The 25,311-nt window shown below is 39.3% G+C and overlaps 1 protein-coding gene across 2 annotated transcripts in view; it reads right to left on the bottom strand.

The window, feature by feature from the left end:
* LOC145987621 (uncharacterized) overlaps window positions 1–25,311 on the bottom strand; it is a 321,334-nt gene that overhangs the window by 144,972 nt on the left and 151,051 nt on the right. The window lies entirely within an intron of this gene.

Below are 25,311 nucleotides of genomic sequence, written 5' to 3'. Positions count from 1 at the left end.
GTTTTCTTGTTATTCTTGGCTCGTAAAGAGCATAATAGTAGCAGTGTTGGCATTTAAAAAAAAAAAAATAAATAAAACAGTTTCTTTTGCTTCAAACATGCGTTTTAAATGTTTTAATCAAGAACAAAAAATGTTTTAAACAAATAACATAATGATGCCAAGAAAAATTATTTCCTAAGAATAATGGTTCAAAAGGAATCTGTTATCATCCAAGGAAAGACTGTTGTTGTCAGTTATAAAGTAAACACTTGATACTTCTTAAAATACCTGTTTATGTTACCTGTAAATCTCGCATGGAGGCTGTTCGATAACGTTCGTTCGACTATTCCACAGTTGCCTGGCCCCATTTTATCCCCGTTGTAGCTACACTGTTTTGCGAAATATCACATTTTATTGTAAATGTAACAAGATACTTTAACAACAAATTACGTTAAGTGCGTAACAAAACTGTTTAATTCATTTACCATTCAATTATAAAAGCGTTTTAAACACTTTTTTTTAAAAAAAACAACATACGCACGTGTTTTAAATGTTTAGTTGTTTTAAACATGTCAACTCTGCATAGTAGTCAAAGGGTAAACAAGAAATTGAACTTTTGTATCACATGCAAATTATGCGAAACGTTTTTACCTGTCGAAAGCTAAATTTTGAACTTCAAATAATAACTTCACGCTAGAGCGATCCACGTGTGCATATGTATTTATATAAAAGCATGCCTGTTTATGGTAAAAGCCACATCCTCCCATGGAACCGAACCTCAAATGTGGCAATACGGCCCAGATGCAACCGCTCAAAACACTAGGGAGGTCATTTGTGGTTCATGAAAACTTTCTCTTCATGGCAGTATTGCCACATAAAGAGAATTTCCCCTCTCGGGGCAAAGACATTCAGGTGGAATTTTTGGTCCAAAAAGGTGTTGTTTGACCATCCATCCTATTCTCCTGCAAACTTTTGCCTGTTTCCAAAATTGAAGTTGGCCATGAAAGAAAGTCATGGTTTTATTGAGGACATCCAGGACTGCTTCAAACAGTGATCCACTGGTTTCTAGCATTGATTCAAGAGGAGACTACTTTGAATAAACTATAATAAAAACACAATATAAATGACGTTTTGTGATTTATTTGAGGTCAGTCACCTTTTCACTGGGGCACGTTTTGCATATTCAGAAGGAAAACTGGAAGTAATTTCGATGGAGCCCGGAGCCATGCAAATCCAAGATAGAAACAGGCGGAAATTTCCAGCAAATGGATGGAGGGAATTTGACAGACGCTTCAGAAATAGCAGATCCAACTAATGTACCTTATTAATAAAACATACGAACTACAGTGCTGCTTCAGGAGAAGCAATCACGGTTTTCGATGGAAAGTAAATTTTGCATCGTGCAAGGCCACTAACTTCAGCTCGATGTACGTGTGTGTGTAAATTGCTTCTTTTGTTAGAATGAACGAGTTGGAATTTTAGTCAGGGACTTCCATTTACGCGAAGTGATTTAAAAGCATCAAATCTTGAGAGTGAAGTCGAACACAACAACAAAATACGGTTGTTCGTAAATACATCTAGCGCAAGTTGTGGAGGGAACAATACAATTGAATAAGGGAAATTTCATTCACAGATCATCTCAGTTTATTAAAAGTAATATGGGTGCGTCAGCATTGAGGGTATTTCCGGCCTGGTCCTTCAAAGAACTGATTCAAGGCAGCATCGTTTGATTTGATTTGATGATAGTTATTTAGTGTCTGACGCTCTTGACTAATCGCGACGATGAGAATGATTGGTGATATGATGACATTGTTGAAGGAACACTTGCCATGCCCACGCCGGAATTCGAACCCGTGACATCTGGTGTCGCAGCGTGCTGTGCTAACCACTCCGCCACGGAGGTCGGTGAAGTCAGAAACACTCTAATGAATGTTACGGAGAACTATTTAAGAAGAACAATGCAAAAATCCATCTAAAAGCTAAAACTACAATCAACACACCTGTGATAACAGCTGAGGATGTGCAGGGACAAGAGACAGACATTATTCAATACGAGTTGCAATTATTTTCTTCTAAATGTCAGAAAGGACTACTTTATACAACTGTGTTTTGCTTTGAAACGTGAGGAGTGAAATACGCATAGAAACAAACTAACCTATACTAGGCGTCAATGATGGAAGGGGAACCGCTCCTATGCTCCAACGACCAACATGTATTATGCATAAACGGTGGAGCCACTTTAAACGGTAGGTCCAGTCCCAATTAGCCTTACTGTGCATAAAGTGGGATTAAAACACCAAATCAATCAATATTATGCATAAAGACAATAAAGATCCGCCATCCATGGATTAAGTACGAAATGATACTTTAAAATATTTTAAATTAGAGAGTGTGAGTAGTGAAAACTAGTTCCAAGTATAGTTGTGTTAATTAAAACTGGTTTCAACTAGATACCGGATATATCTAGTTTTCACTAGTAAAAATTTAATTTAATTTAGGCATTCGTTAAAACTAGTTTTAAGCAGGGCCTCCCTGAATCCAGTTTAAGCAGTTCTTACCATTTATATCGAATGTATCTGAGAACGTTCACAGCTGAATTATTTGCACTGTTCGTGCCGCGAACTACGGGAAGGCTTTTGGAGGGAAGGATACGTGTGAAAGAATTTGACCACGGCAAGTCTACGAAGAAAGACACCGGGGCAAGAAGAATTTCAGATTCAGAATAACAGTTGGAGCTGTAGTTGCAGCTTGGTCGTTCCCAAAGGCTCTTCTACCTGGCGGGAGCCAAAGAAAAGCCGAAACTAGCATCTTTAAAAACTAGACCCGGATCGAAGCCGCTGCGATTCAAATCCAACAAAGAGGATTTCAAAATTCCAGATCACTGTTGGTGGCAATTCTGATGGCATGGGATTCAAAGCACGGAACTGCTCTCGTCTATTGGACACAAGCTGCTCCCCGCAATCCGAAGCATACACGCACGCACTGCAAAAGAGATCCATCTATTGTATTCCAACGATCCATTTTCCGAAGACGTGTTTTGCAGCCGGACCTCAAAACTCGTTCTAAGAAGAAATCCTTGTTCTCTCGTAGTCACAATGTAACGAATGATATACCAACCATAAATATTTGGCCAATCGTCTACTAGTCTTCGGAGGGCTACTTTGTAACTAAGTTGCAGTTACTTTGCTCAAAAACTAACTCGGCTCATACTTACTTTCAAAGTTACTTTTTGTTTGAACTAGGGAACTTCTTAATTCGTATCCGTGCAATCAAGAGGTCCCGGGTACGATATCTGGTGGAGGCACATAGTGGTTCGGATCCCACTTTACACTGTAGGTTCCGTCCCGATTAGCCTATCTGGGAATAAAGTGGACTTCAAGCAACTCAAATCAACAACCCAATTACCAGGAAGTGATTATAAGTGGATTAAATGATTGAATAACAATTTCTTTTATGCTTATTAAGTCGCGAAATGATACGAATTTGGTCTTTTAAGCAACTTTTCCTGCCTGTCGTGAATTTCACCATTTTTTATGCGTGTAGTGGAAAATAGCCAATGTTTCTTGCCTTTCAGGACCTCACGATGCTGAGTGAATACCGGCATCTTGAAACTTATCACACAGAGAACTCGAATCAAATCAAAGTTTAATGCACTTTTGATCGCACTTTCAACTCTAGGTGAAGTCCCGATTAGCTTATCTGTTCATAAGTGGACTTAAAAAGTTGTACGCTAATGGGTTTTTTAATGATTCAAATCATATTGTGCAAAGTTTTGTCTCGTGTCGGCAAACGAGAGTAAGAATGACTCAGGGTCTCGTCTCGATATTTCAGGCACTGTCTCCTCGTTTCAGTCCCGTCCGAGTCTCGAAAGCACAGTAACGAAAATACGTCAGTTTTGGAACATTAAACAACACTTACGGACTTTTACTGCAAACAAATTGAATAACGTTTTCTTTAGAACGAACATCTAACCACGGGCGAACATTCCAGAAACGTGACCTTTACGAAACATGTGACGTCACTGTTCGCACACCGACAGTTTCTTGGCAATTAATTTGACAGGAACTTGGGGACATCCCTTTAAAGTTTGATGCGATGAAGATGGATGGCATGTAGGTATCGATGACCGACCCCGGCTGCTTTGGCAGGCCAGAGCGTTTAACCGTCCCGGAGATGGCTACGTTGCTCGCGGGCGAAGGTAAATCATCATTAAGGCGACATTAGCCAACTTTTTTCCCCTCTCTATTTCTGGGCAAAATGTCCGTTTCGTATCACCTAACTAAAGGTACCGTGGATGATAAGGCCTTGACGCAATAATGACGGATCTATTGATTTTGCTTTAATGGTTGAAGCACAGTTTCGCATAAGATGCACGTTTATTTCAATTCTGTCAAAACGTACATCGAGCAGTGCTTCAAGTGGTTTCAGTCGATAGCCGGAATGCCAACCACAGATGAATAGATAGGACTACAACTACTAATAATAATTAAAAATAAATGATTATTAAAATAACATTGGTATTTTTATTATTACTGTATCCACGATTTTATCCGGGTAAAAAGGTTTCGATGCTCTTGAAGTTGATTTGTTGTTGTTGTTATTATTATTATTCGTTATTGTGGTCATCATAAGAACTACTCTAAATATTGTGGTACCTTACCTAATAAACGATCGATCAGATACACACATTGATTTCGTTAAAATGAACTATTTTTTGTTTTATTCTCACCTGTAAAATAGTACGGTACGGCGTGCCGTTGCGTACTACCAGAAAATAAAAGCATCTATTATCATTATTGTTATTGCATCCAAAGTAAATAAACACAAGATCTATCACGTCATTTCAGGAAATTAGGTGCTCATTTACATTTTAAACGAATAGCACTGACCGATATATATATATATATATATATATATATATATATATATATACTATATATTCTAAGTTTCATAACTGCCCATCGACAGGAAACAAAGTTAGTGCACGAACTTCATCTTCGTCTCTGTTTACAAGAATTAATGCAGCAAAGGATGGACTTTTGCATAGTGTATTAAGAAATAAAATGGATTTCCAATGTCGCAGCAGGAACAGAGTTCCGGCACCAAGCTGATTTGCCGCAATAAAGATGGATCTCTCATGTTGCAGTTGTAAGCGGATCCTGTCGATTATTACGCTGGACAAAGTCTATTAAAATGTAATTAATATACTCCCTATATTTCTTATGGAGAATGCATTTTCATTTTCTGCAGCGACTGTCTGCATCGTAAATATTACCAACCAATTTGTTTCTAGTTATTTATATTCTTGGGCTTTGTATTATGCACGAAGCTTAAGAATCAAGCAAAACGGCAACAGAAAGAAATGGAGGAGAAAATACAGAGTAAAGGGGAAAATATGAAAAAGGAAGGTAGAGAACAGGAGAAAGAAAAAAATGTACGAGGAGAAAAGGGAAGATAAAAGAAGGGAAAGGGTTACAAGGAGAAAAGAGGAGGTTACTGGGAGAAAAGGGACATAAAGGGGAGAAGAGAAAAAACGAAGATACAGAAGCAGCGAATGGGAAAAAGCGGAATGGTCTGAGCAAACCAACCTCTCGAAATACTGATAAGAAGAGGCATGCACACCGTTGCTTAATGAGCCGCAGATATTTCAGGCGCAATGCGTTGATTGCAATACTCTCGCACACCCAAGCAACGCCTACCCCGTTGACACGGATGTGAGGCACGAAGTCCCAAGTTAGGTGAGACGAGCAGAAGAGAACCCAGACTCTCTATGAGGTTGCGTACAACACGATCCTGTCACTTCCGTCACGGTGGGCTCGTGATGGATGGCGGAGGAAGGAGAAGCAGCTCCGAGAACCTGTCAGTTGCACAACGCACAAGGAAAACTAATCTTTCTTGTGCTCGGTTCGCAGAACACTTCGGCGAAGTGCAGCAGCGAGCACGTAAGTTCCACGATGTTGAAGGAAAACGTGCTTGCTAAATTACTAGGAAACTCAGCCGTTTGCCACACTGTAGTGTTGCACGTCACAGAAAAGGTATTAACTCAACATCTGAAATTTAGGGAGGTTTTTTTTAGTGTTCTCACACCTCATTAGCAATTTGGAACTAACTTTAGTTCACGTTCGCATTATTGTTTATTGAACAGGGTGACAAATGCATAGAAAATGATCAGAGATGAAGCAACGTCGTCTTTATATATATATATATCTATATATATCTATATATATCTATCTATCTCTCTCTCTCTCTCTCTCTCTCTCTCTCTCTCTCTCTCTCTCTGCATGTGCGTGGCATTACAAAAAATTCCAGCAACTTCTTTCGCAGTAAAGGCACATTATGTACACAGGATCACCCTCCTTCAAGGGATAACATTTTGGAAATTTTGTAGGGATGCAGAATGCAGACGGGGTACAATACAATCTGGGTTCGAATCCCAGCTTAAGCTGGACGTTCCTTTGTGAATGCCCATTCATCAATTGCATCTAATCATTATTCATCATCGTCGTAATTAATGAAAAGAGATTCAAAGTAAAGAACGCACACAGTGTGGTATTTAGATGATTTCCAGTGGAGTGGGGGGGGGGATTTCTAGTAACTATAGTGGAACCACAGGCAAAAGAGCCTGCGCAGATCCGCGAATCCTGTGCATCGTACTCCCGTGTGGAGGGGAGGGACAGAGTGGAGCACGCTTCCTTATGAGTTGATCCGAGAGAGGAAGGTGCGCGGAGACTTTTAACAAAGTGTTCTTTTCCTTGTGGTCGCTCAATACCCTTTAAGCACCAAGAAAGTGTGTATATATGGGGAGAGAGAGTTATTAAAATTTCCTAGAACTCAATTAGCTATTTCCTGCTATGTCATTAAATACTTTTGAAACACATCGGAATTTCCAATTTGTTTATTCATTATATAATTCATGCAAAATGTTTACTTCTACACATGCATGGGAGGTTGTTGCCCTGTCTCCCTCCTTCCAAGATTACCATGGTAGGAAAAAAAAACGAATAAAAACCCCAGAGGTATTTATTCTCCCAACGCTACCTTCGAACAAATGGAAATTAACCATTTCTGCCTCTCCAGTTTTTATTTTTAGGTGACCTGGTCTTCGAGTATGGTGATCTTTCCTCTTGGCTCTCCCAGGTGAACGATCTACACGTGTTTCAGAAGCTACTGGGCATTCCTTGGCTGTCCCTTCCCTGCCCGTGTCGTCGTGCCCCTTTTTCTTATTTTATTTTCTACCATTTTTGGTTGCTCCACCGGTTCGCTGGAATGTAGAGGTTAAATCAAACGCCGGACTGGAAGAACTGGTCTTCTTCCATTGTTAGTTGAATATGCAATGGCCCTTTCTACGTCACTGAGGGTACAATCTCCTAGGCCAAAGGGGCTCTCGTCTAGGACGGATTGGAGACAGTATTGAAGCAACAAGGAAAGAGAGATCAGGAATAACAACTTTTGGCAAGGGAGTTCACGTAGTTGATATAAAATAAATTTATGTGAAGTATTACTATCGTGTCTATCTATAAAGTGGCGCTAACTTACATGCGCCTGTGGGGCTCGAGCCCACCCAATAATTTGCCTCTCATTACATTTTATTTTAGAAATAAAATCCCAGCGTTTAAGAAAACAAAATGTTTAATCACATTTAAAGAATTCTCACAATTACTGAGAGTTATCAAAATATTTCATAATCATTTGTTACAGCTTGCCTCATATTATTTACACTATCCGTTGCTACGGAAGTAGCTTATAACCAGGATGAGAATCGATAGGCTTGCTAAGCGCTCTGAAAACATGTAGGCAAAGGAGCACCGAAAACATATAGACAGGTATTTTCAAAATTTTCCAGAATTTGGCACCCAAAAAGCACTTATGTACGAAATAGGCAAAAAAAAAAAAAAAAGCCAATATACAACTCGTGTATTCCTCTCAAATATAGCCTGAAAGGGTTTTTTTCAACGTAAATCCTACATTTTCTGTTCGGGATTTTTGGGCAAACCCTCAGCCTACTTACGACATATATTATTCCATAAAATTATAAAACAAATCTCAGTGTTCAGCGCACCCTGTCTCTCCAAAGTTGGCGCTCCTGTATCTATATACTGTGCAGGCGCGGAGCGTCCATGTAAGCCGTGTAAGCCGGGCTTACACTTTATTAGTTCTAGTAAAATGTATGTAATTATATGGCAAAGTTCGTAAAAACTTCAAAGTCCATCTCGGCCCGATACCAGTCTTCGAGATCCTGTTTGTTAGATTGCAACACTTCAGCACCAGATGGCACATGAGAACTCCCGCCTTTTGCTTTGGGAAAGTTGTAAGCCGACTGAATATTGCCTTACAAATTTCTGACCGCGAAGGAGCAGTGCCTACCGTCGCCCACCGTATCTGGAAGGAGAAGAGCAAGGAATATAGGGAGAAGAGCGCGTCGAAACCCTAGGTGTGTAAACCTACGGGCAGAGGCTTACAGCAGCGTTGCAAACCTCATGTTTAGAAAAAGTGTTGTTCATGGACGTCCGCAGTATTTCTTTCCACCAGGGAGGATTAATCAAAGAATTTTTTTCAGGGGTTGGGGTAATCTAGGTATATTTCCCTTCTCAAAATATACTAATTCAATTTGAAGTTAACATTTTTCTGCAACGCCCTTACAACAATTAACAATTTGATGTGACTGAAATGAAATTATATGTGTGAAAATGGTTGACATTCATTTTTCAGGAAGTGTCTCCTCCCCTTGCCCCTTCTGGTGTCGTTTAAACTCCGAAATTATGCTACATACTACTAAATTGTTCTGGGATTTTCATATTATAAATATTAATTTATAACAAAAACAAATATAAATTCGAATGGTTCAAACAACGGCATGGGTTCCACGTTATATGAAAAGTTTGAGAAAATTCAACCACAACGAAAAGCGGCCCTGTTGTTTTATTTATATCTCCAACTTACAAACGACTTTTTAAACTTGTGCGAGATTTAGCACCATTATGCTTGGGTTGGCTTCACTGAATACGCGCCAGCGAGACACAGGTCCTGCAAGAGGAGGGGCTCCAGCGTTGTCGGGTATGAATGTTTGACTGCAAAGGAAATTTGAGCCGGTGGTGCTTCAAGGAGGTTTTTTTTTTCCAGGAACAGGGAATTCTGAAGCAAAAAACTAACAGGAAGGGGAAAAAGGAGAAACCTAGAAATGAGCGGGATACGGGAAAACTAGATACACATTGATGTGCTAAATTCTTGTTTGTTTTTAGCTTGTAGGAGAGCATAAACATCAGAAATATTAAGATCTCTGTTTTCCGTTTATGTATGAACTCAGCTGGTAATAATTGAGCTAAAAAGTGAAATAAATAAGTAAATAAATAAATAAATGTTAATGAAAACTGAACATTGAACCAATTTTACAAATTTCATGTCAAATGTGAACCAAATATAATGGATTGATTTGCTGTTTTAAGTCCACTTTATGCACAGTAAGGCTAATCGGGACTGGACCTACAGTTTAAAGTGGGATCCGAACCACTTGTGCCTCCACCGGGTATCGAACCCGGGACCCCTTGATTACAAGGCGACGACGCTACCACTGCGCCATCGGAGAGGCCCTGAACCAAATATAATTAATTACATAGTCCGTGATTCAAACACTCTTCGAACAACGTACGAAAAGCCTGTTTATGTTATTTTAGGTGCTAGATTTGCTTTTACACTATCCTAAGAAGCACTTACATGTCCTTTGATAGAAATTTCTGGATGTATCCCTACAATTTGTGAGCATTTCTTTTATATTTTATATTGTATTTTTTTTTTTTTTACTAAATATAGGGAATTTTAAGGTGAGAGAGGGAATTTATTTATATCCGAAAGGGATATTCCCCTGACAGTCCGAAAGATCACTGCTTTGAGCAGTGACCGATTTTGGATCTGGTTTCTTTTTGTTTCCCCCTTCTTGCTGTGTGTTTGTTAAAGTCTCGAGGTATTGCTTTTGCGAATTCCATCTATTGAAAAGCGGAATGTCGTCCCTGTGCTGTGGTGTGATACAGTAGTGAAGTGCATTATGGAATAAAATGAGTGTGATTGTGCGGTGGGGTGGAGAACTTGTTGAAGACGCCGTTGTCCAGCAAGGATTTTGCTGCCAAGAAGAAACTTGTGGATATAGGTAGGCCCACCCCTTCCTTCTCTAGCAGACATAGTAACAGAAACGAAAAATATAGTGCGCCGATTTTGCGATTCATAATACGGAGCTGATACTTGGTTATGCGGTTGTAAAAAGTATTCAGCACTTTTCTGTTTATTATTATTATTATTCATTTTATCTAACTTTGCATAATTTTTATCGATACGTTACTCATTGTGATAGGAATAACACTGACTTAATTATCAGATATCCAGAATTTTTGATTTGGTGAAAAATTCCAGGGAAGTGTTCTGAAAAAATTGGGGGGGGGGTCGTTGTGTGTGGATAAATCACTAACCATATCAGCCCAAAAATAAGCACAACGGGAAATAGCCTTCGTCATGCTAGGCTTACACTGTAGGAAAGGTCACGCTCCGCCACTGCTGTTACGAGTTCTCTTGTGCAGTAAATACTACCAACATGTTTCAAAGTTGAAATGCAATTTTTTAACTTACTTTCCTCCCTTTTGTAGGCAAGAGCGGATTAAGGAACAAAAAGCGATCGCATCCTACCCCTTCGAGACGTCTATGAAAGTCGAGCATTGCCTGGACTTCTAAAAAGTAGGTGTTCATTCCTTCTAAAACTCAGAATTTTCCATTAAGTTCGTGTTTAGGATGGGTTGTAATGTAAGGGTAAATTTAGAACCAAAATGATCATATATTGGACCTTTCTGAAAAGTTTTACGGGGTGATGTGCAAATTAATCACTACTAAAATTAACAATAAACTGGACGTGCATTTTAAAGTGGGATCCGAACCACTTGTTCCTCCACCGGGTATCGAACCCGGGACCACATTGCACTATATTAAGCAGGGGCAGAAACCATAAAAGCAACATCAACAAGTGGAAGAAAGAAATAGTAAATTCTACACCGAAAATCAAAATACACACGACTCAAGTGTTAAGCACTACGCCAATTCATTATGCCGTAATTCAGACGTGCTGCAGTGATTACATCCCTCTGGCAACCTGTCTAGCACCTATAGAAACTAGAGCCGCTACGTGACAGAAACAACGTACGAAGAAGCCTTACGGTTTTCCTTGGAGCAACTCGTTCCACACAAAAAACTCGCCTCCCAACATTTCTCAACTGCATCCACCACTTCTTACCTCACACGATCGCCATTTTCCTGACCCCCCCCCCCAAAAAAAAGGGGGGGACAAATCAAATGACGCGAATAGATTTCTGTGGAAAGCCGCCGCTTGTATGTAATCAAGGGGTTCCAGGTTCGATTTTCGGTTGAGGCACAGTTTCAAACTGCAGGTGCCAGTGGTGCTAATTTTTGAGAAACTGGGTGGGCGGAACTCTGATATTTTGTTTTGTGCAATACTATACGTAATAAGCAGGCTTAGTATTTGTCCTCATGCCTTTTCTTTGTTCCTTGGATGGAAAATGTAGGTTTTCAGGCCATTTCTGAAAGGCATACATGAATTGCATAGTGGCTGTTTTTGCCTATTTTAGCAATAATAAGTGTCGAATGTAACTGCCTTGAGTGACTAATCCTGGAAAATTATGACAAATCTTTCGATGTGCATGATTTTCAGAGTCCATTTATTTTTCTGTGCTTTTTTGCCTGCGTATTTTGAGATTTTTTCGTCCTATCGATGATCCTCAGCCAAGCCCTTATCTTCCCCTATTTTAATAATAACGATGTGACCGTGGATAGGGTAAATTATGTAAGACTGAAAAGTCACGGAGGGTAGAGATGTGTGTGGATAAATCAGTCAGTGGCACCTCTGAAGTGTTGTTCGACACCCAATGAGGTAAGACGGCACCAAAAACTGTGCCAATACAACAATAACACCAAAATGAATGATGGCCCACCAGTCTGGATATTTCCATCGTCAACTCGCCTCCCCGATATCGCCGTCGACTTGTAATCGAGGGGCCCCGGGTTCGATCCCCGGTGGGGGCTACTTTAAGCTGTAGGTCCAGTCCAAGTTAGCCTATCTGTGCACAAAGTGGACTTAAAATAGCAATTCAATCAATCAATTTCCATCGTCAAGCTTGGTGGTACTCTGCACCACACTTTTTACAGTGCGACAATATATCAAATTAATATATATAATTGAAATTATTGTTACTTCAACCTTATACTGCGATCGACATGCAAGTAAAGCAATATTCCGAATTAAGCAGTACACAAAGAGCATGCCAAACGCTTGGCTCTGACAAGCAGAAATGTCTGGATGATAATTGTAACAAAGTAGTAAAATTTTATAGCCTTCCCAGACGGAACGAGCGTTTTCATTACTAAAAAAGAGAACAAAATAAAAAAAAACGCGCATAAAAGTATAAAAATGAGAAGCAAAACATATTCGACTCCGTCGCCCGGCCGCACCGATCAATCAATGAGTGGCCTGGGGCACGAATGGGGTCCGTCGACTCAACTGCCGTAGAACTTCAGCTGGCCAATGCGAGCCCTCGTTCTGGCGTCCGCGCGCGGCCATTGGCTGCAGCACAATTCGGAACTTGATCGCTGTATCCCCATCGATATTGTCATACCTTCTTAATTTTTATTTCCTTGTTGCCAAAACACACACACTCTCGCACGCTGGGAATGAAAGGAAAAGAAGAAAAATGGAGAGGGATGAACGTAAAACGGAAATTTGAAATTCATCCGCACGATAAAGGAGTCTGGAGGGTACTTTTACAACTTGGCGTATTTTTTTCTTTAATTCACGACTCTCTCTTGTACGTGTACGCAATCATATTTTTCTAAAGTCAATCAACTTAACAACAGCAACATGTTTCTCCGCGCCATAACAGCAGTACAATAAGCACGCAAGCAACATTCATGTTGGTACTTGCAACTATATATACGAATAGGGGAGTGGAAACTAGCTAAAGTGTCAAAGTTACGGACTTTTTATATATAAAAAATTTACCAAACACTGACTAATGTAATTATATTTTTAAAAAATGTAGGTCTAATAGCCAGTCATGATACGCCTGTTTACCGATTGATTTTGTTTTATTTTACTTCGCACTTCTGCCACTTTTCGTTAATGGCGAAGATGAAGATGAGCGATGAGTTTGAGTTTTGGTTTTAGGTTCAGGAAGCACAGGAAGGCTAATCGGGACTGGACCTACAGTATAAAGTGGGATCCAAATCACTTGTCCCTCCTATCAGGTATCAAACCCGGGACTCCTTGACTACAAGGCGACGACGTTACCACTATGCCATCGAGAAGGCCCCAGGATGAGCGATGATATGATGAAATTGATGAAGGAACGATCACCAAGAACACCGATGTCCATGCCGGGATTCGAACCCGGCACCCCTGGCATCGTAGAGCTAACCACTCCGTCACTGAAGTCGGCACATCTCTTTATGTAACACAAAACTAATATTTTCTATGAAAACAATCCGATGTTATCAGTATGGTACTACAAAAATTAAAGTTAATACACTGTAAACAAAGGTGACTTTCAAACATACCATAGCGAATTACATAGTAGGAAGCAGAGAAGAAAACATACCCATCAAACAGGTTTTTTTTTCTTTTTTAGTATTTTACAGAAAAACAATGCTCAATAATATGTCCCCGTAACGTAACTGAACAACTGAGCCAGTACAATAATACATAGTTATCATTACGTTTCAAAAGTGCTGTAAAAAATATCCTCAACTAAACTGAACTCTTTTGAAAGTAAAGAAGAAATTTTAGTAATAAAGTTTATGTTGTGTGACCTCAAGTAAAATATCATTTTTTGGAATTCTGGAAAGTGTGGAACCTTTTCATTTACTCTTTGTATTTAATGAAGGAATATGAAAACGAAATGCTTCCTGTTTTTTAAACACATAATTTTTTTACGCAGTTTTTAATTTGGTTATTCTGTCTGATTACTGTAACTGAACTTTATTTCTGTTATTAGCAATACAAAATTACAAGCTTTCTGCTTTTTCGTAACTTAAAATGAACGATGCCAATTTCCAGGGGGGGGGGGGTGGAATTTCTCCCGATGACGATCCCCCCTAATGCAAGAGAATCATCACAAATATTTAGTGACCTTTGAACAAAGCCATGTAATGTGGGAAATACAGGTTGGGGAAATTAAATTAGGTCTCCATGTACACTCACCGGCAATACAAATGGGACACCTACATCCTGAAAAACTGGCTTCCTTTCGTTCTGTCTGTTGCCTAACTCTAAGGCGACAGCAGAACTTCCCATTGCCGGTGATTATTCAATGGCTAACTGCAGTGGCAGTTACAGATCTGCAATGTATTACGTATTTCCATAAAGGTAACGATATTATAGTCAACGTCGATATCATTTCTCTCTCTCGTGATTGTGCGATCGAAGGTTGAATTTCCCAACTCCAAAAATAAATAAATTTGCCAAAACAGAACCAGATTAAGCCCGATGACAAAACGCTTATCCATCACAAGCGACAAGGCTCATGGGAATTTTTCAATATGTCGACATCAATCTTTTCCGTCTGCCAAACAACAAATCCGCTAGATACACAAGCTCATCCGGCAAATTACAATGAATAAATAAAATGTAACAACGATAATGCAAATAAAAAAGTTATATGATCTAGTAAAATAAATACAATATTTGTTTTTCGTCCTCTCGCAAATGTTATCGGCAGCTCAGCTCATACAATCAAAAAATGTGAATTGGACTGTACACGACAGCAATCTCATGTTTGCAGACTTATATATCCGAAGGATCGATGCTTTTCGTGGACAATTTCTTTGTCAATTTTTACCCTTGCCTGTTTCGCTGTGAAGTCGCAGTGGTCCAGTGGATAGGGCGTCTGACTGACACGCGGAAGACTCGTGTTCGATTCCCGGGGTGGGCGATGAAATGTGGAAATTTTAGATCTTTTCCCTTCATAAAGTGGCTCTGGGATTTACTTAGCCTGAAACAAATAGGTACCTAGGGGAAATTCTAGGGGGTGGGAGTAAAGGAGGTCGGAGCGTGGTGCTGATCAAATTACCTATAAAAATGGCCGACATCGTGTTTTTGTGGTGCCTTACCTCAGTACCCCTACTGTGCCTTCATGTCACGGTGCAATAAGCAGGAGGAACCTGACCAGCTTTACCTTGTTTTGATGGGCGAGATAGTCGCATTTTAAGAACTTCTAAAATGCTACACTTCCTCCCTCCCTGTTCATCACGACTATACGACGCACGCTTTTAGAAGCGATATCGGGTGGGGCCACGCAGAGGGTGTGCGTGGCGATCAACCAATGGCAGGAGTGCAACGTTGTACAGTTAGGAGACTGCGGCGCGGAAGTTAAAAGCCGTGTTCTGTATTTTTCTTGCGCGCAAGAAGTTTTCATAAAACTCGCCACTTTAAGGTTCATCATAAGATGGGGAAAGACATTTTGTACCTGACTGTCCAAATCCCATGAATTTCCGTCGCCTACAGCAGGAGTTATCGTTCCTTGAAGAAACAAGGGAAGCACCTTTCATTTCCTTCAGCCGGTTTTTTTCGTCGCCACCGTGTTGATGCAGCTGAGTTGTTGTGTCTAGGGAAAACTGTGGGTGTTAAATTCGTCTCGATATAAACAATGACACTTCATTGTTCTGGGCGTTCTCGAACATTGAAAGTCTGGGTCACTTTGAGTTCAGCGTTTTCGTAGCAAGGCCGGTGTAAAATTATTCGCTCATCGTTCACTCGTGCGCCACAAAGAACAGTTTGTGGAAAGATTAAATACAGCCCTTTCGTGCGTTAGTGTGTGTTCTTTTTATTTTAAATAATGTCACTCTCAAAACTTAGCACCAGTAGTACAGGCACCAAGGGTGCAAAATGTAATCATTAACCTCCAGGAGAGTGATTCGGAAATGAGTGAAATCAGTGACACGGAGACCCATGGGCGTCCGGGAGGGGGGGCCGTGCCCCCCCTGGAAAATGAAAGTCAACCAAAAATTATATATTTTTCACATATAATTTTATTACAGCCACAATAATGTGTTAATTATTGCATGAATATGATATTCAAATTTAAGCAATGTTTTTGAGGGAACAACACTATTATGGAGGGAAATGTGCCTTGTTTGCCCCCCTGGAAAAAAGCACCATCCTTTCCCCTCCGTGGAAAAAATCCTGCGGACGTCCATGCGGAGACAGAGGAAGACGACGAGAGCGGTGATGAATAAATACCTTCAAGCTTCTTTCAGGTATGGGTTTCTCGTATATGCTACAGTGATATGATAATATAATCCTGTGTAGAAATATTCACTATATCCTATTATTTCACTGTACTCATATATACTCATATGTACTCATATATACCGTGCATTATGCATTATCAAAAATAATGGACACATCGCGAATTTTCTGTCCTTCCCTTGCGCTAGCAGTTAGTTTGGCAACAGCGCAGTAGCACTGGCTGGGTATTGGCCGAACTCATGTTCCTTCTAAAAGCGTGCGCCGTATAGCATACGGCAAAAACGTTATTCACGTGACAAACAACAACTGAATGTATTTAGCAGTACGCGAATTAAACTTCTTACTATGGGGGTGTGGCATGCATTACTAGATTGAAGTGCAAACCGAAGATGCATATTATCCACCGTATCGTACCCAAGGTATTGGGTAAGAAGTATAAAGTCTTAGCATAGCAGGAAGCAGAGAAAGGAATGCAGAATAAGCAATTAGGCAAACGTGAGGTGAGTGTTGGGATTGTCAGGGGGTGTGATCGGTTGGCGAGAATAGGAGAGAGAGTAAGGTCCGCGGATTGTGAGAGAGGAGCAAAATGGAGAACGATTATTGGACGATGGTGTGTGATAGATTCGATGTCTGACAGGGAGGTCAGACAAGTGATAGTTGAGAGGACAAGTGTAGGAACAATCTTCATATATTTGTAAGGCAAGTAATATCCTTTTCTTAACCAATCCATATCGGTTCAGTCATGGAGAGTATAAAACCCATATCTAATCTAAGTTAATTTCTATCGCCATTCCTTTAAAAGTAACCTCTTGCATTTATCACATTTAGGCCAAAAAAGGTAAAAAAAAAGGTAAAGTGTTCCCCTGTGCATAGCACCACGCCATGAAGGCGTATAGGGGGTGTGGGGGTAACGCCCCACACTTTCTTGATCCGGTCGTGAGTGGGAGTGATGTGATCAGCATCACGCCCCTGACCTCCTTTACCCCCCAGGTACCCATGTTATTCGACGCTGGGTGGGCGCCGGGGCCGCTTCCACAGTTAGAAAAGTTCCCGGATTTGAACCGGCCGGGGATCGAACCCGGGACCTTGAGCATGGTAGTCAGACGCGTTACCGACTGAGCCACCGCGGCCACATTTAGGCCAAGCGAGTGATAACCATCTGAGAGATGAATGAGAAATAACTACATCACCCCATTCAATATAGAGGTTCTTGGTTCGATCCCAAACGCAGCATGGGAGTTGCGTTACGCCACATCGGGGAATGTGATCTACACAAAATAATCTCAAGGAATTGCCTTTATGTGAAGATACGGCGGGATCTGCACAATATCAGTTAAACTAAGTATTTGTTCTTTGTATTGCATACCTTACTAACAAGTAAAGACGTGATAAGTTGACATCAAAGTGATATTTTCATCGATAATATATATATATATGTGTGTGTGTGTGTGTGTATGAACAGCGAAGTGTGGTCAATGGTCAATCTTTATGATATAAATGAATACACATTGCACTCATTCAAGAGACACATTATTACGTTTATATTTTCTTAGTCTGTATCACTACAAGCACAGCATCTAAAAAAGAATAAGCTAATTGTAATCTACATGTAAAGTTTTCTAAATCAACCATTTCGAAACTTTATATGATATTAAAGTACAGAAAATTCTGGTGGTCCACGTGTAAGTTTCGGAAGGTCCTGTGCTATCCCGTCCCTCTTAACGATATCCCTTGATTAAAGCAGGATTGGCTTCAAATGAAATTGAAAAGCCAAAGTCTGCTCACCTTCCCCGAAACGGAGTCGCTGGGGAAAAGGGGGAGTGGAGGAGTGGAAAAGTAAGTTGGTTGTCACACTCACTAGATTGCACAGCCCAGGTCGTTCACCTTTCTGCTTTCCAGTGTTGCCACGGCAGCAATTCCACATTCACTTTCCGAAATAAGTAATGGAACTGCCATGCATGGAATACGTTGATTCATGTACGCCGCATATTCTGACTCAGCATGGTAGAAAAAGCGAATAAAACAACAACAATGGAAGAGTCTTTTTTTTCCTCGAAATGTTGCGTTCGGAAGAAATAAATAAAACTCAAGATGTGGCAATGTGGAAATTCTTCCACCTAATTTGAGCGAAACAATGTCAAGGTGGAACAACTGTGTTTGAAGAACAATTCCTACTTTTGCCATGTGCCAACATGACAAATACATTATACACACACACACACGGCAGTGCATGTTGGAATCTGCTGGACGCTTCAGATACTCAGAATTCTGGGAATAACCAAAATCATCATTATACCAATCGTGCTAATTTCAAGTTCACTGGGTACATGGAATTCTAATTGATATATTCCTCTTCAGTCACGGGAGAGGTTATGTTGTTTGCGTTGGCGTCGCTGCAAATTGTTGTAGGGTTTGATCGCTTGACATGATTTATTTTACATCGCTTTTCTGCCACTTTTGGCTAATCGTGAAGAAGAGGATGATATGATGAAGTTGATGATAGGACAGTCACAAACACACAACACAAGTTCAACAAAGGATTATACTGGCTGTAAGTCCAGACGCCACAGCCGCATTGTAGTCTGCAAAATGCAGTCCGCGGTGTACTACGAGAAAGATGGGTTTAAATTTTGGGTGCTTAGGGGTAAGTCACCCGTTATACACCAATTTTTCTTTTTTGTGAGGGAGTTAGACTGTTGACATAAAACGGAATAGTAGAAATGATAATTGATTCATTAAGGATTGTTAAGTAATTGTTATTGTAAACCGATTACAATAAATGAGAGTTGTGTATCCAACTTTTTATTATTATTATACACATCGGTACAGTCTTCTATTCAATACTCCAGATGAGTGGATATGCGGTACTTTACTTTTTCAACATTTCAACCATTAATATTTATGCATATTTATCCTATTTTGTTTTTAATGTTTTGATTTTCTACAACTCAGTCAGAATGTTTAAGTATGAGGTCACACAACGTAAACTTTGTGACTGAAATACCCTCCCTAACTTTCAAAGATTTTTCTTGATTGAGGTGTGTCAAGAATAATTTTTAACATGATTCATTTTACTCTCGTTTTCTTCCCTAGGTAATTCTTCTGAAATATTAATTACCCAAACTTTACTTTTGTAAGTGATTGTCAAAATAACAAGCGTTTCTCTTTCATTTCCGCCCTGATTTGAAACATTGGCCGGTTCGAACGCGACGCTACAATATTTTTACAGAGAGGGAGGGCATAGTATCAGTTGGGTAGTACAACAATTCTCATAGCAACATCATTTCTATTATACGGGTCTGGGTAAAGCCGCTACTAGCTGCAATCACATGCACTGGAAATAAGTTATCATAAGCGCACAAACTAACTCGATGGAAATGGTTGTACATTTATCTCGTTCTATCGTAAAAATCCGCTGCATTCGGTATTGCTTTTAACCAAGCGCGGTTACGGTAATTCAGATATACGTACGTCCTTACAGTGCAACAAAAGGCTTGTTGTCCTTGTGTGCGGTTTCGCTGTTGAAAGCATACGCCGGAAGTGCAGATGGGATCCTCCTGGCTGCATTTGTACTTTCACGGTAGCAATTACATTAATGTGGAAAGTGCACTTGTCAACAGATGCGTTTGCATTGTTAGTGAAGAAGCTCCTCCCCCACCCTTTTTATTATTTTCTTGGTGGAGAGAGTACATATGGAACTGAACGTTCCATGCAATAAAGATGTCACGGAAATATATGACAATATCAGCATGTTTATCGCAAAAGTAATGGGCAAATGTCTGTTGAATTGTTTCATCACTTCATCACTTGTCGTGGATGAGTTATACGGTAGGTCTACTGGTATATGTCTCGCAATATGGAACATGCATAGAGATAGCTAGGGGTGGTAAAAAGACGAGACTCGCACAGTCTCGTCTCGTGAAGAATTACGCCTGTCTCGTTCAAGATCTCGTTGATTGATTGCTTTGGTTAATTTTATTTCGATTTTCTGCCACTTTTGGCTAATCGCGAAGATGAGGACGAGTGATGATTTGACGAAATTGATGAAGGGGCACTCACAAAGTACACCCATGTCCAGGCTGGGATTCGAACTCGTGGCCCCTGACTTCGGAACGTGCTGTGGTAACCACTCCGGCACGGAGGTCGGCTCAAGATCTCGTCTCACACCTCCAGACAGTGGAAGCAGGTCAGCGACGTGCTCAAGGTTTTTTGTTTTGGACATACCCCCCTTCAATTTTGGTCCAGCATTTCTTCAAAAAAAAAGTCAAACTCTGAAAAAGATGGCAAACATAGGTCTGACTATTAAAAATATATATAAAATAAAAATAAAAGATGACACTGAGTGGTCGACTCACCATCATGCCACCAAAACATAAATTTAACATAATAATAAGCCGTTTTCATTATCGTGATTAACTAAAAGTGCCAGAAAGACAACGTGAAGTAATAATAAAAAAAGACATTCTACAGTGGTTCGGATGACACTTTAAACCGTAGGTTCAGTCCCGATCAGTCTATCTGAGTATAAAGTGAACATAAAACTATTTTTGTCAATATCTAAAGACAGGAGAAATGTCTAAACACAGTAGTCGAAAACAATAAAGTGAAGAAAGAGAAAAGCAAGATGAAGAAACGATGGGAGTATTTTTACAAAAAGACGTTTTCGAAATTTTGCTGTCCTTTCGGAAAACCGTTATGATATTTCTAAAGCTGAAAAATTACCCCTACACAAAATGTCTTCTACATCTAGAGGATCCACGTGAATCCTTGTTAATAGGCTTACATAGCCACGAGAAAATATTGCGAATATGTAGGCAGCTGCGAAAGCAAACCAAACGAAGATTCACGTAAATTCTCCGAAAGGAATTTTAATCAGATCTAACTTTTCAGATTTTGCAATATCAAAGCGGTTTTTTGAAAAGAGAGCGAAATTTCGAAAACTGCTTCGCTGGCGTCGGCCAAAGGTCCAGCTGAGCCTTAATGTGATTTAATTACTCATATTTCCATCTAATGGTTACACATGAACAGATTGATGGTGACAAGATGGATAATAATATAAAATACCAAGAGCTTGGATGCCACCGGCCCTGCTCTTTCCAACCGCCAAAAATCCAGTGAAGATTTATTGTAGTTCAAATGCTAACAATATGGCGGTACTGTGGTTTGGGGCATCACGCAAAACCTGGGTTCGAATCTCAGGAAACGAATGGCTAGTTTGGTTGTTCGCTGTCATCACTCCAGGACCGGAATCTTTATTCTTCCACAATTTAAATTCGGTCCAAGTTGCGTATTGTTTCACTTCAACGTTCCTGGATCGAATAGAAACACTTTACAGATTAAAAGGTTCTTTACGGTCCAGAAATCATTTACGCGTGCTGATTTTCTCTACTGGACCGGAATTGAATTTATTTAAAATTCCTGGATCTTTAAAAGCCCTGCTTGAAGTAACACCCAAATTGGACAGACGTATTCAATAAAAACAGTAACCGAAAGATTGATATGATTCTTATTTAGCGTCGCTTTCTTCCACTTTTGGCTAATCGCGATTATGAGGATAAGTGATGATATGATTAAATTGATGAAGGGACCCTTACAAAGAACACCCATGTCCCGTACCAGACAGACCCACATTGCTGCTTGCGTATCTTAATTTGACCACGTAGCCAGCCAGTGTTTCCTACGTGCAGAAAACGCGCGAACGCGTGAGACTTATTATTACCAACGACAAGACCACTGAACCACCAACCAAGCACAAACCAGAATAAACACAAATATAAAATTGACACCGTATCTATATGTGATGCAGTTCGTTAACAACGAAACCGGGAGCTTCATCGTTGCTATATGTTCCCTGCGCGCTTATCTTTATTACACCACCATTGCATTTTACAAGTGCTGAGGACGTCATGATTCGACCCGACGCTTCACATTACCACTTCTCTGCCAGTCTCAAGACTTTGACTACCAAATAAGAGGGAACAGCATGATGCCACAATGTATTCAGTGTGGTTATCAAGTTCGAAAAAGTTGATCGACGCATGCACGCAAGCGAATGCAAATGATACCCTTTACGCAGCGTGTCTCTTATAACATAAATTCCCGTTTAAAGCGAACAAGTGACTGCGCCTTTCAAGGCCACTGACTTCCCAGCCAGGTTCGAAAGGAAGCAAGAAGAATTTCTCCTGGATAACCTTTCGCATAGGTTCTACATTTGTAGACTCATTCCCAACCATAAAAATAACACACACAACAGACCCTGAGAATATATGTAAGTTACAATTTGATTGGTTTACTTTACTTCGTTTTTGTGCCACTTTTGGCGAATCGCGAAGAAGAGAATGAATGGTGGTAACATGCTAAAGATAAATCAGAGTGGTCACTAAGGACCATGATAAAATTCAAGTGTAATTCCCGGTTTTCGAGGCGAACTTTCCAAAAACTCAAGGGTACAAGCAGATCTTTTATCTATTTTAACCAAGGTGGATTGATTTTAAATCGCGATTTAAATCAGTTGATTTTCTTTTTTAAAAGTCACTGATATATTAAATCACTTTAAATAAATAATTTATACATACATAAGGATTTTGTACATATCAGAATCACTTTTGGTGAAAGTACATTTAATGGTGATTAGGTTCTAGGAAAGGAAAATAAAGGAAACAAAATATATGTTCTGATGGTGTGAAGCTCATACGAAAGGAAATGTAATATGTAATATGTAAACACACTTAAATTTCTCTTGATTTAAAATCAAATAATAGCAAACATTTTGCGTAGAATAATATGGAAAATACTAATCATGTTAAACCGTAAATAATGTCATTATCTTTGAACTGTAAATATACACGGCAGCTGATATCTTGCAAACTATTGTTTAAAAAAATCGGCAAAATTCAGCTACGAAGACCAGAGAAAATATTTTAAGTTACAATTATACAGTACATCCTGAATGTTTTATTTTCACTTGAAGAAAAGTTACTGAAATTATTATAGTTTCATTAACACATTCAACAAACATCATATGTGCAGTATCAGAAACAGAAAATATGTATATTTACATGTATTTTTTATTTGCTTTAATCAAACTGTTCAAATATTTTACAGGGCCGTTTACTAGAAAAAGCCTTTCTATAAAAACATGTTTCTATATGTATGGTGTCAAAACTCATACTAGCAATTTTTATTTAAATCTATTTAAATAAAAAAATCCGAGTTAATTAAAAATCATGATATTTTTTCCCACCCTGATTACGTATTATCGCCTCGCACCAACCACAGACATAAGCACTCAAATACTGTATATTCACAATATAAAGGGTCTGTTCATTCAGTTTCCAAAAATTCTAATTAAATGCAATTAATCGGCACATATATTTAAAATATTTAATTTAAGGTGCTGAGTTTGCATTTGCCAAAAAAAGTAGGTAACTCTCTTTTGTTTTCTACGCAGCCTTATTTTTCTCCCGTGATAAAAATAAATGCTAAACTGTGAAAAACTTGCCTCGGGCATTTATTAAATATGCATAAATTAAATGCAATTTGGATTAATAAAATTTGGAGAAAAGTTCCAGCGGAATTTAAGGAAACTTAAAGATATCAAGTTCGTCACGATAGTTGCCTTCGAACAGGAAGCAATACCAGTATTACTATTTCTACAACAGCAGTAAAAGGGTCTAAACTTTCAAGTTAGTTGTAGAAAGACAGTAATATTTTTTTAAAAAATTATTAATAAAGATGTTTGGTCACGTTTTTTCGTGCTGGGAGGAGAAGTGCATGCTTCCACAAACTTCGTGTGACGGGACTTTTGCAACACACTATTGCAATTTCGTTGGGCTCTTGTAGGTGACACACGAACACGAAATCACTTCCCCGGCTTTCCTTGATAACAGTACCCTTCATGATTATTTGCTTTGGAAAAATATTGATAATAAAATAGATGATCTGCATTGAGCTATTCCACGTGAAAGTGGACAAGTAAGGTTAATTTATTTTTATTGAAAGTATCACTTATTACACATGAAATTAAAGAGAAAATATGTACAATTTGGAATTATTAATACAAACATTAGTTTCATGGCTTTTAAATAACATATTGTTTCAAACCTTGCTTTCTAAAGTTGAAGTGGGATTTTATGTGTGGTGTTTCCACTTAATTTAATTTCATTATGATATAGTAGGCTATTACACCATAAGAAAACTAAATTAATTCTAATTACGTTCTAATTGATTGATTTGGTGTTTAAGTCCACTTTATGCACAGTAAGGCTAATCGGGACTGGACCTACAGCTTAAAGTGAGATCAGAGCCACTATGTGCCTCCACCGGGTATCGAACCCGGGACCCCTCGATCACAAGGCGACGACGCTACCACTGCGCCATCAGGGAGGCCCTTACGTTCCAAATGTCTCATTTATTGTTTCCATATCTTAAGCTCTGAAGTATCCTCCTTCATTTCTGAAACAAACCTTAGTTTAACGAATCTATTTATGATAATTTTCATAGCCCTTGCATTGTTCCATAATCCTAATTAATGTACATGGTGTCACACGCGTCACAATATTTGTCACCACGTCACAGGCAAAAAATGTTTGTAAAAAAAAGTATGTAGTAATATTTATAGAAACTAAAAGGATCCAAATGTCGAGTAAAGTTTGCTTTGTGGAAATAAAATAAAACTGTTTCAACCGATATATTTCACAGAGTTTTCTGAAAGACTGAGGAAGGTCCTAAAGTCGTGTCTCAAAAGTGCCACACACACACTCGTTACAGTTATTAAAAAAATTATTTTGTCTAGCTGAAAATTGAGATGAGAGAGGAATATTCTGAAATTAAATAAGTTTGATCAAGGAAAATGAAATAACATGAACTGATAGAGTTACATATTTGAAGGTGCTAAGAAAATAATTAAAAAATGAATGTAAATTTGTCTCAGTGTCACACCCGTCACAATGAAATTGCCCCATTCTGGATCGTTCAATGCAATGATCCAGACTGGTCTTTTACTTGCACGGCAAAATAATTCGTTCATTTTCGTTTCGTGC

The sequence above is a fragment of the Lepisma saccharinum genome, chromosome 5, assembly GCF_977018435.1.
Source record: "Lepisma saccharinum chromosome 5, izLepSacc3.1, whole genome shotgun sequence".
Classification (NCBI taxonomy): domain Eukaryota; kingdom Metazoa; phylum Arthropoda; class Insecta; order Zygentoma; family Lepismatidae; genus Lepisma; species Lepisma saccharinum.
The sequence above is the reverse complement of the archived record's forward strand: the minus strand, read 5'-3'. Positions and strand labels throughout refer to the sequence as shown.